Here is a 12,319-nt window from a genome sequence, read left to right on the forward strand (position 1 = left end):
GGAGGAGAACAAAACAATTTAACAACTACAAAACCCTTTTGCGATACCCTTTGCAAAAAGCAGCAACTTACTAACAATATATGGCTACCACTAAAACCACGTAACTGGTCCGGACCTCCCAAAAATAATAAGCGTGGTGACAGTATTGTTCGCGAGAATTCAGCTGCAATACGCAACAAAAAACTGGACTTCAACGATGAAATCACTCCTACTATTCTGGTAACGTCTCAGTGCTGTTGTTATGGGACAGGTATCCAGGACCATTCGGACCACCGTTTTGACTGGTAATGAACTAACCCTTAGCACTGGACGGGGAATTAGCCCGATTTCATGCTACTAGATTTATAAAGGGCAGCATTACTGGCTCTCTAGTATCAGGGTCTAGCCGTTCTTAACTTACTGAGAAATAAGGCGATACTCATTAAAACTTTCTCCTGAAGTCTCTTGATTTCGCAAAATTCAATTACGTCAACAGATTACGGAAAGAAACGAGAAATGAAACACCCACGCCTTTTTGTGGCTGACGAATTATGAAAATTAATACAAAGTTTGCCCACATTAATAAGTTTAGGCATAGGTACAGTTTTTCAGAGAGAGAGAGAGAGAGAGAGAGAGAGAGAGAGAGAGAGAGAGAGAGAGAAATTAATACCAAGTCTACCTACATTAACAAGTTTAGGCATAGGTATATTAAAGCCAAGTCTACCTACTGTACATTACAGTAACAAGTCTAGACATAGGTATTTTTAAGAGAGAACAACCTGACCCCGTGCAATTACATCATTCATACATGGAAGATTAAAGGAAAAAAATGTTTTCATCCAGTAAGGGGGAAGGGGCGTAATACGAATAATAGGGAGGGGAGGCAGCAGGGTGTAAGAAGTTACCCGCCATTTCCATTCAAAGAGTTCTTCCTCTGAGGAAAGTTTGAAAAGAGGATTTGAAGTTGTTGAAAGTATTCTATACAACTTTTTCATTCTCTTCTCGCACTCTTCTTCTTCTTTTTCTTCTTCTTCGTTCATTGCCTCACGCTAAACTTAGATCATAGTCTAAAAGCCATTACAGAGTTGTTCAGGTGTTTGAGTGTTATTTAGGGACAGTGGTTTGGGAGGGGGTTAGTGGGGGAAGCAGTCAAGCATTTTGGACTCTTGAAGTATGTCATCGGACTTGTATTTCTTAGGATGATCATTTAACCACCTGGATACTACTCCCTTTTTGTAATAATCCCAGTTATACTAACCAACCTGTGTTTCTGGTATCCTAGAGTGATGTTTCATTACAACCACGGTCTAAGGAAAACATCAAGCTATGCACAGAAATACCAACTAACGCCAACATGTCAAAATGAATATTTTCATGAAGACATCAGTAAACTTGAAATGAGGGAGAAACTTCAAAACGTTCGCGACAGAGAGAGAGAGAGAGAGAGAGAGAGAGAGAGAGAGAGAGAGAGAGAGAGAGAGAGCTCTTGCTTATGTACCGGTCTTGTCATACATAGCACCGCTTCGCCACAGGCCCTCTCTCATTATCTTATCAGATAACTGGAGGTCGAATTTCACCTTAACACGAATAATTCGAATATGGGAACACAGATTATCACAGTTTCGAGTAAAATATCATCATATTAGCGTGAAAATTATAAGTAAAAAATAAAAATAAAAGAGCGCCAATTTTCGTGTAAGATAAAACCTAAATTATCAACAGCTGTAAAAGGATGCATATACATTTTTACAAGAAAACTGGTCGTTATACCTAGACTGAGCAATTTTCCCACAGCTGGAAAATTTACTAAATATAAATGTAATGAAAAAAACAGGTGCAATTTAAAGGTTCACAGATTAATCCACAAATGACAAGCAATTGCTAAAGAATCCAAAGCAAAATGAACACTATATGGATATATAGGTCATTCTAAAAGGAGCCGCCATAAAGGCGACGAACTAAAAATGGCCAGCAGATAGTTCAACATTATTAATCCAGCCAAAAGACAAGATATTTCAACCTAAATTGGCCACTCAGCAAGTTGACAAACATAATGAACCATTCGGATGGTTGACAACTCAATCCAAATTGACAACTAATGAAGTCGATTATCTCAATCTCAACAGGTATTTAAAAAGGCCGATAGTTCAATTGAACCAACAAGAAAGAATGACAGTTCAATATAAAACACCCCAAACCAATTAAATAAATAAAATACCCACGACAAACTTGCTTAAGCCAACAAAATTTAGGCCGATATTTCGCAATGAACCAACAGTCGAGAATTTAACTTTTCTCTCAAAAACGCTATGTTTACATGTATGCGAGTCTTTGGCTTGTTCCAAATCAGTTTCCTGGTCTGCTGGAAACAATAATGTAAAAAAAATAAGCCTCAGAGGAAGCTAAAAGCAAACTTACCTGGAAATAAAGGTCATGGAGATTCAATGTGAACGTCAAAAATGCCAAAAATCCTTGGGAGCCGGTGCAATGCACCCGGTTAAACCTAACCAATATTCAACATTACTGCACTTTGTATACAAATGGACAACAATAAAAATACGGAAGTATGAAACAAGTATGCGAAAATTTAAAAAGTTCTCATCACGGGTGTATTACCACACAAATACGCTAAAGTGACATCGAGGTATAAGTGTGACAGTGTTCGTAAGATAAATGACGTAGGAAATTGACAATGATGTCCGATATACTGTGGGAACGACGATGAATGTTTTCGCCAAGGTTTACAGAACGGACCCACACAGCAAATTTCAAGCTAATGTCAATTAAAACTACTATCCAACTGTAATCATAAGAGTTTACGCAATGAACATACCATTTTGTCTACTCTTGGTACTAAACAAATCACTGTGTTACAGAATGAACCACAAATACATTTCATGGACAGATAAACTTGTAATCCGAAACAAAAACAAAACAGGAAACACTACGGCTTAATTCCTCGGAGAGAGAGAGAGAGAGAGAGAGAGAGAGAGAGAGTTGACCTATGGCCAAGAAGAATCCAGTCACGCTCAAGATTTTCAGTAACCAACATACCAATACTTCTTAGCGACTCAGTTTAACACTCCACGGTACAGCTATTATCTCGAGCAATTCAATACCAATGGTTATAATATAAACTTTAAGACACAAAAAAGCAAAAATCACTCTTAAAACCATAAAATGTGGAAGAGTTATCACATTCAACTTCGAGCCACAGCATAGCAATAGTGAGAGACTTCCTGCAGAATCACCAGCGAGCGTGTAAGGTGCGAGATCTTAACTTACCGTATAGTATCATTTTGTAACCTAACTTTCATTCTCAGTTCACAAGTTTGCTTTATTTCAAATTCACCATCATGGAAACTCCTCGAAAAAAAGTTTTCTGCACTACAAATAATTCTGCGTAAGATACTGCATCTTTCAGGCTCATAGGTGTATTCGGAACATAAAAACGCTACCCTTGAGGTGTATCTGTCAACAATATATATATTTGCATTTCATCCAGCAACTAAAACAAAGGAAAATGGTATGCATCAGTCATTGGCAACAAACTTGCGACGCTGTACATTTACTTAGGTTTTCAAACCCACTCACGTATATATATTCAAATAAAACTACATGCGACTATAACTCCAAAATAAACTGGGGCCCTTTTCACCTTGGATTTAATAGCAATAACAAGGCAATGAACGCGGCAATTTCAGATTCAGTCATTTAACAAACATCGACTCAACAATGGGCTACCATTATCTCTTTCTGGGGGACGGGAGAGAGCCATTCGCCACTCACCACAGGTAATGGAAGTAACGGAGGAAGAATGGGGAGGGAGAGGATAATGGAAAGGAGGGGAGCTAAAGGATGTGGAGAGGTGGCGGCAAAGCGCTGCTTCTGCTAGGCCACCCTCCCCCCTACCTACTGTGACTCCTCCTCTTGCGTCATCAGGCCAACGCCGATTTGTGACTCAGTGAGTTGCCACATCAGCAATTTTTACTTCCCCCACACATTTCTTCAGAGGCCCCATTTTCTTTCGGGGATCCCCTGCTCCCCTCTCTCTCTCTCTCTCTCTCTCTCTCTCTCTCTCTCTTTGTTCTTTCGAATCATTCCAAGGCCTTTTCTTCCGGCTCTTGGCGAGGAAGGCCCGTCTTCTCCCCTCCCCAAACCTCCCACATTAATCTGATCACTTGAGGGATGAAGTGAAAGGTGGGGGAGAGGGAAGGAGGAAGAGGGGGTTAAGACTACGGGAGTCTCGTTTCTCTTTTTCTTCTGCCGTATTTGCGAGTCTGGCCATGCACGCAGCTTTAATTGGAGGTAAATGACAATGCTCCCCGGCGTGCATTCTGATACTCCGGCCTCGTGAATATTTTAAATACCGGTAACATGCTATGCTCAGCCCTTCTTCAACAATACGCGTATTCAAACTTTTGACATATTCAACTTATATGAAATGTGCACAAGCGAGACAGATACATCGAAGAATTTGTGTAATAAGAATTTTAATGCATGCGAGTTTTGAGAGCGAGGGGGAAAAACAACCGCGGAATGAATGGTTAGCTTAGATCTAGACTCAGGTATCGCAAACAAAGCAACCCGACCACATATACTTCTGAACACGTCCATGACGAGCACAGCATCGTTCAAATCGCTACCAGCAAAGATTTAAAGCCGAGACTATTGAGCCACCAGTTACCTCTGACGTCACAGGCGATTACAAGAAAGCTGCCATCTCGCTGGACAAAAGATTTGAACTTAGCTTTGGCGCGTCATTCTACATTGTCATTCATAGATTAGTGGTTTTGAAATATATTATGCCATCTGACGCCCTGTAACCTGAATTTGTCTTTTTTTTTTTTTAATGGACACTGCCTCTATTGGAAAAATTAGCTACCACGCACGCAGAAACAAGTTAAAAATTTTAAGGTCTGTTTATCCATTATATGTATATATAATATATAATATATATATATATATATTATATAATATATATATATGCATAAACTCAACGGTGTGAGAAAATGTCATTAAATAAAACATACCAGCAGCTAGAGTTCGCAAACTATTGCAGAGAAAACTATTCCCACAAATGACATCACGCTTGATTTACTGACAACTTCCAAAACTATGGATATCGTGTCGGTAAAATATGGGGAAAGTGGGGTTTAACCATGCAGAGAGAGCGAGAGAGAGAGAGAGGAATGCATAGCATTGTTACGGTTGCTGGAGCTGCGTCAACTGTAAAAGGGGAAAAATTGAAACCGTATGACCTTTGCACTACGATGTCCCTTCGTCTCGTTCAAGGACGCCCAAAAGCCACCGTGAACCCTCCACCGCCGAGTTGCCTGACTTGTCATGCTGGAGCGCTTGCAAGCACACCAGATTTTCTTATTCAACACTTCGGACCTTGAAAGGGTGGTTCTTACTATTTTGAAAATTACTGTCTTTAACCATTACAATCATTTGTCCATTATCCAACATGATGAAATGAGGGCATTCTGAAACGGATCTTCCACATCAATCTCCAATCGTGAATAAATTGACGGTAAAGTTTGTTTTTGTATTCGCACTATTGTAGTCTGTAATTCCCGATAATTTAGCTGAGCTACAATGCGTGCGTCGAAGCAGCAATGAAATGGCCAACACGAAAACAATACTGCTAACGCGAGGTTAATTAACAGTAACAGTGACAAACTTCAAAGAATGGGGAAAACGATAACAAAGCAACTCCCAACAATCCTCCTCTCGAATGTGGAGGCCAAGAAAGCCATATCCCTTCCACAAAGCTCCAAACGGAGCACTATCCGAAACGGTAACCATTGCACCACGAAAGACCTCTTGCGTCAATGAGCACAAAAACCGTGGGAGAGCGGATTTCCTATCGCCTTAATAACAACAGCGCCAGTGGCTTGTGAAAGGAATTTTTTTCTAGTCTTCGCGCAGTTGGTTACACTATCAAGGCATTTCCATTTCCGACTTAAAATCACCAGAAAAAAAATAGTTACCGAATTATTACTGGGAGGAAATAAAGGCTCGGAATTTCCATAAATCCAGTTTAATGTAAAGAAAACGACTTGAATAATTGAAACTGGAAACGAAATCTTGCATACAAAACTTTGGAGTGAAACCATAGTCAGTAAGTCATCATATAGACTTCAATACCCAAATTGTTGGTATTAAATGCTGGGAAAGATGTGTGGGTAAAAATTTTTACTTACTATATATATACATCGCCCTCTGCATACATGCAAGAACGACTGATTTCCATCTAATGTGTCACGCAAACTCACTGTAATGTTGGCAAGGCTTTTGAAACTACAGGTCTTGACAGTTTGACTGATTAATAAAAATAAATATAAGCAACGATTCACCGTCGTTATTGGTCATTTTTGCCCTAACTTTACGTAACCTGTTTGGAAGATCTGCAACTGATACATAGAATACAACCTCGTTCAACATAAGGTACTATTTATATAGATCTGGACAGCGCTTGAGTAAAAAATATATATATATATATTTGAAAGCGTCTCGTATAATCAAGCTTACTTAAATTAAAACGCCGCAGTATATCCTTTGGCCTATGCAACTTCTTCAATAACCACTATTCCAAGAAAAAGAACAAACAACCAAATGCCATTCGACCATACTTAGTACACTCCTTTCCCCCAGCCTTTTACATAACCAAAAGGGATAAAAGACGTATACGATAAGTTCCGAGAACTCGGGTACACTCTGAGTAGCTTTGTCTAATCGTACAAGTTTGTACGAAACGACCATTTAACATTTAAAAAATTAACGTATACTAGCGTAACTGTTGACTACCTAAATAGAACATCAAGTACAATTACAATGTACCAATCTAATTTCAATATCGATACACCGTGAATGACAATGCAATCAAAGAATAACACGAACGCACCAACTTTAATGTAACTATGATAATATGCACAAATTAAAAAAAATTCACCACCACTATCTCAATATGGCAACACCCTTCCACAGTGATATACGCAACTACTGGTGTTACCAACGCGTGATTACAACATTTTAGTTATTACCTTGAAGACTGCCCTTCGTCAATGGAAATTGCATAAACCGACATAGAAGATTATAATGCACTGCGTATTCTGAAAAATGTCAAATGATGACATTTGAGAGCCTAAGAATATTGAAACTATTTGCGTCCCCGGAGATTTCGGAGCAGCGGGGTAGGGGGGGTCTCAGGGGAGGGAGGGGGGGGAGGCGTAAGAGACAAGTGATGCGTTTGCTGGTTTATTACAGCTTCACTCGACTTCTCCCTACTCCCCCAACAGTTTCTCTCTCTCTCTCTCTCTCTCTCTCTCTCTCTCTCTCTCTCTCTCTCTCTCTCTCTTTTCCCCGCCCCCGCACGCTTCTTTCAAGTGTTACTTTCCTTCCCCAAAACAACTGCTACTTTCGAGCAATATAAATATCCTTTCCTCGGCCTCAAGTCATCAAGTATTTCCTTACGTCATACGATCCAATATGCCTGTAGGCTAATTGCATATGCTTGAAAGCAACAACTTCAAAGCTCAATTACCCTAATCTATCTCATAACCTTTAAGCAGTATCATGTTTGGTCAAGCTACCAATAACACTTGTCATATCACTGTGGTTAGGTCTGAAACTGCGTGCGAGTGGTATGGAAACAATAAACCAAACTATGCAATGGAATTAGTTCTCAAAGTAGCATACATATTCACGATAGAGCACAGGCCTACCAGGCCTATTATAATGATGGACTAGCTTACCTAAGGGGGTTCACTTTCTACTGAAATAAACACGAATAAATGGGTCCCTGGGAAATGCAGGCCCATTAATCCACCTTAACGTAGAACAGAAGCCTTGGTTTTAAAAAAGGTAAACAACCTGGGTTAATACAGAAATTCAATTTTTCCTAGAGACGCCATGTCAAACCATTTGTGCACTATTATTGACCTTCAGTAGTATGTTTACACAATCTCCTTTCCACCTAAATTGAAAAGTCGAAATCTATAACCTAATCTGTTAAACTACACTTTCCACATCACATTCATGTGGTGTAGAACTTACCAAAAGGGCAATTCAAATAGCTCCAAAATACTTCATACGTGTATTGAAAACACAGCACGTGATCGGCAAACTAAAACCAATAAAATTCAACCACTTAAAGTCACGCGTGGTTTTTAAAACGAAGGCGTCCTTGGCACTTCACACAAAATCCCACAACACGAGCACCACACTGAACCACTACAAGACTGCTGACTGAACGAATAAGTCTGTATAACCCCAAACTCACCAAGCAAACTCTCACACCGACGTACGAACACACGTCGTTAGGGTACATCACAGAAGGTGAAATTTACTTTTCGATTATTTACGTTTCCGCCACAAGGCAGATTTGATTTTGGGAAATAAGTATGCACGCGGACTGTCAAAGCACTCGCCTGCAATCCCACGCAGAAATATTTTGCGATAACTCGCGGGGATTACGAAAAGTGATTAATACCGACAATTGTGGCAACACTCATCCCCCAGAAATCGACTAACCGGTCACCCCAACCGCCTTGCTTTGCCCGGGTAAGAGAGAGAAAGAGAGAAAAAAAAGCAAGACCTTGTAACCTCTGTCTCTTCCCTCCCCCTCACCGACATCGTGTGTCCAAACCCTACTTCTGTAAATCCAGAGGTAATTGTTTATTTGGTATCTATGAGCGATTCTGGACGACATCTCAGAAAATGCTCGTTCTTGCTGAGGAGAATGAGCGTCCAAGAAACTCAATAACACTAGGTTCCGGAAAGGATTCCAAGTATCGAGGTTACGAGTAAGAGCCGAGAGACTTGGGAATTTCGCCTCTACAGCCCCCACCTGCAGGGGAGAAAACCCACCGCCTCTTCATTCTTACTAATTAAGCATCAATCACCTTCCAGAAATCACAACTCATGAAAAACAAACGCTTAATTGTTGCATCAGCTAGGCTTTTAAAATTTTTTGAAGTGATTTAACCATTTCATTAAAAGGCGTTTGAAGCATCAAAGCTTAAAACCCCGTTAGAGCATCGTCCTGATGCCATTATGACTCCATTTGTTTATTTGGTTTCTGTGTGAAACCATTGCATTTAAGCTCTTTAGCCATCAAGCCTAAACAAATACAGCCAGAAGAAGACTATTCCAACTTGATCGTTCGTATGCATTTACTGCAGACGATCACTTACCTATTTGCCAGGAAAATTCAGCGACATTGCGCAAAAATTCTTGTGTTGCTCGCTCGCTACGTCCGAAGATGTCGAGTGGCAGAATTTGCTGTTGCCATATCCAACATCTTATTTTTATTAACCGCTTTCTATGCATTCTATATTTATGAAAACTTGAAGACGAGTCCTCTAAGTAATATCTAACTATTCGGAATGCCAAAAGAAACCAAACTCCCGCTGCATTGTCGAAAAATAAATATCCAGTGCATATTTTCGCCATCCGACATCATAGCCCTCGTGGATGAGTTCAGGAAATGACAAATGGTGACAATTATAACCTCTATTCTATTGATATTTATGTCTCCAGACAAGTAAACTTCGTCGAGAGTTCTTCCCGCATCTCATTATACGACAGTTTTATTTTGTTTTACCTTTGCATGGCGGAAAAGGGAGTGATTCGACCAAAGAAGAGATGGATGAGCGTGTATGCGTCGTGGCATGCAATGAAAGAACCGGCCGGGCGAAAGTAGTGTAAAAGAAAGTGTCTCATCACCATATGATTCACCCGGTATGACGAAACTTACACCGCACCCTCACTACGCACGTACAGCAATACACGTGCATTTAACTTTTCTTACAAGATTTACACGAAATGACGAAGCGTCTCATAACGTTGAGCTGTTTCGTGTATGCGCAACAACAATGACGAGGCGTCGTTAACATACGATAGTGAACATACCTCTCACATTACCCCCCCCCCAACCCCCCAGAAACTGTACTCAATATCAGTAAGGATATGTGTACCGGGAGGCCGCCCTCACACACCCCACCCCCTTAAAGGCGCTTCCCGTTTACAACCCCACCCCAATCCATTCTCTCTCCCCAACCCCCGTCGGCCCCGTGGTTCAAGAAGCGAGGGTGGTGTTAGGCTTAGGGGGGCGAGGAGGAGGGGGGGGGAGAGGGAATGGTCTCTGCATTAAAGAAAAAAATTGGAGGGTGTGAAACTCCGAAGGAAGGACTACATCTGCCACATATAGGTGTGTCAAAATAGGCGCATTCATGATAAGAGACCGAAGTTTGTAAGTTGGTAAAACTCTGCGTCAGATCAGGGAAAGGAAATACACTGTAACATGATAGGCAAGGCCTTGGAGATCTTATTGCCAAGTGTTCTGTGTTCGATACAATGACCTTAAATCAGCTATATGTATTTTTTATATAGGATTTTTAATTAGAATCTTTTGGAGTATTAGGTACAACTGGCACAGTACCAATTACGAAAGTAGATTCTGGTTGCGTATGACAACATGAGTGCAGGTGTGTGTTTGTCATGAAAGAGAGAGAAAGCTGTTGTACACACGCATGTAAACAAGATAATACTTAACTCGCGCACATACGTTTTAAAGACAGACACACAAACCTCTTGTGCATATGAGAGAGAGAATGAGAGAGGAAGGGGCCCGGCTCTTGTGCACTCGTATTAAAGACACAGACAAAGCTCTCGCGCATAAAAGAAAGATTTATTTAGATGCGTATAAAGTTGCGTAGGGCATCGGCGACCAAGAGATTGTCGAACAGAGGTTTGTTAGTGTGGTAGGGGATTACTGACACCCCTTCCTCCCCCGCCCCCCAACCCTCCCATCACAGGTTGTAGTGTCAGCCTGCAGAGCCCTTACTTAGGCTACTGACCCCACAAACACATGTACACACACACACATTCATTCACACATACACACACACACAAAGTAAAGCCACACTGAAAATGGCTCAGCTTCGCGGGCTAACGATGAAACTTTTTAATTTTTGATATCCGCTCTTCACTTTTTCAAACAACGGTTTCACTGAATGTCCAAACATTTATACACAGATAGCTCTCTCTCCTGTGTGTGTGTGTGTGTGTAACGACTTACTTTTTGGGAAATGTATACTTCACATACAAACAATACACAAATGTATATATATATATATATATATATATATATATATATATATGTATATATGTGTATATATATATATATATATATATATATATATATATATATATATATATATATATATATATAGTGTGTGTGCGTACGTCTAGCACCGTGAAAGAACACGCTCAATTATCTACTCAAATCGATCACAGGGTACTTAGATAAGCCTCAACCCCTCGTCGTTTGATGGAAGCACAGAACCAGACAGCAGACACACTAATCTGCCCAAATAAAAAAAAAGGTCAGTTAACGATATTCTGACTCCCTTAATAGCGCTGTAATGTTAATCTACCGGTAAAGTGGGCGTGCATATGATGAACATTATATATATATATATATATATATATATATATAATATATATATATATATATATAATGTAGAATCTTCTGGTCACTTTTTACCAGATACATATGTAATTGTAATAGCCACAATTATAAGTAGCTCCCCCAAAGCGTAAGTTCAATCTAGTTATACAATCCAAGACCAAAACTTCGAACGGTCCAACGAAGAAACGCAAGAAAGCGACAATGGAAAAGACGAAGAGATAACTATAAAAAGAAAGGAGGCGCATCTTCCCATCCCCTGAAGAGCGGCCAGCGCCTACGGTGATTACTGGGAGCTATTTCCTTTTTGGAGTTTATTATAAAGACGCAGAGAAAAAACCTCCAACTGACATCCATCCATACAACGATGTTTCCACATACTGCTTTATATTGCGCCCAAGCGGTCATCTGAAAGTTATATCGTAGGAGTTCAATTTAATGCGAAATGCCACTGAATATCCGCAGGCAGGAAACGACAAAGAAATGCAAAATAAAAACCGGCATGTGTGATTAAGCGTACTTGCCATTAATATGGTATCACCACTCTCTTTCTCTCGGCGCAACACCCCGTGGCTCTAAGGTCGGTAGTCGTCTGCCCTTGTGTACCAGATCGCGGCACGTCTCTCTCTCTCTCTCTCTCTCTCTCTCTCTCTCTCTCTCTGCGGTCACTCCCTCGCTCAGCTCACACACCCGTCTTTTCGCTAATCTTCGTTTCTTCGCCACAAATAAACGATAATTACCGGCGTGAGTTATGGAGGTACAGGCAGCTTATCGTATCACATTCAGTAACGATAACTCAGGACCCAAATACCAGCGAGGACTTGAGCTTTATCAGGTAACGGGCGACATCGCTCGTAATAGGGA

At 40.5% G+C, this 12,319-nt stretch overlaps 1 protein-coding gene across 21 annotated transcripts in view; it reads right to left on the reverse strand.

Annotated features, from left to right (window-relative positions):
- CtBP (C-terminal binding protein) overlaps nt 1-12,319 on the reverse strand; it is a 195,499-nt gene that overhangs the window by 23,537 nt on the left and 159,643 nt on the right. For 2 of the 21 annotated variants that reach the window (XM_067113365.1, XM_067113373.1), the window contains exon 1: nt 8,041-8,242. The exons of 12 other annotated variants lie outside the window; for them this stretch is intronic. The gene's annotated coding sequence lies outside the window, so the exon portion shown is untranslated. Of the gene's footprint in view, nt 1-2,397; nt 2,671-8,040; nt 8,440-12,319 lie in introns of those variants that run through there. 7 more of the 21 variants (XM_067113382.1, XM_067113376.1, XM_067113366.1 and 4 more) reach the window with 6 other exon arrangements.

The sequence above is a fragment of the Macrobrachium rosenbergii genome, chromosome 12 (genome assembly GCF_040412425.1).
Source record: "Macrobrachium rosenbergii isolate ZJJX-2024 chromosome 12, ASM4041242v1, whole genome shotgun sequence".
NCBI lineage: Eukaryota > Metazoa > Arthropoda > Malacostraca > Decapoda > Palaemonidae > Macrobrachium > Macrobrachium rosenbergii.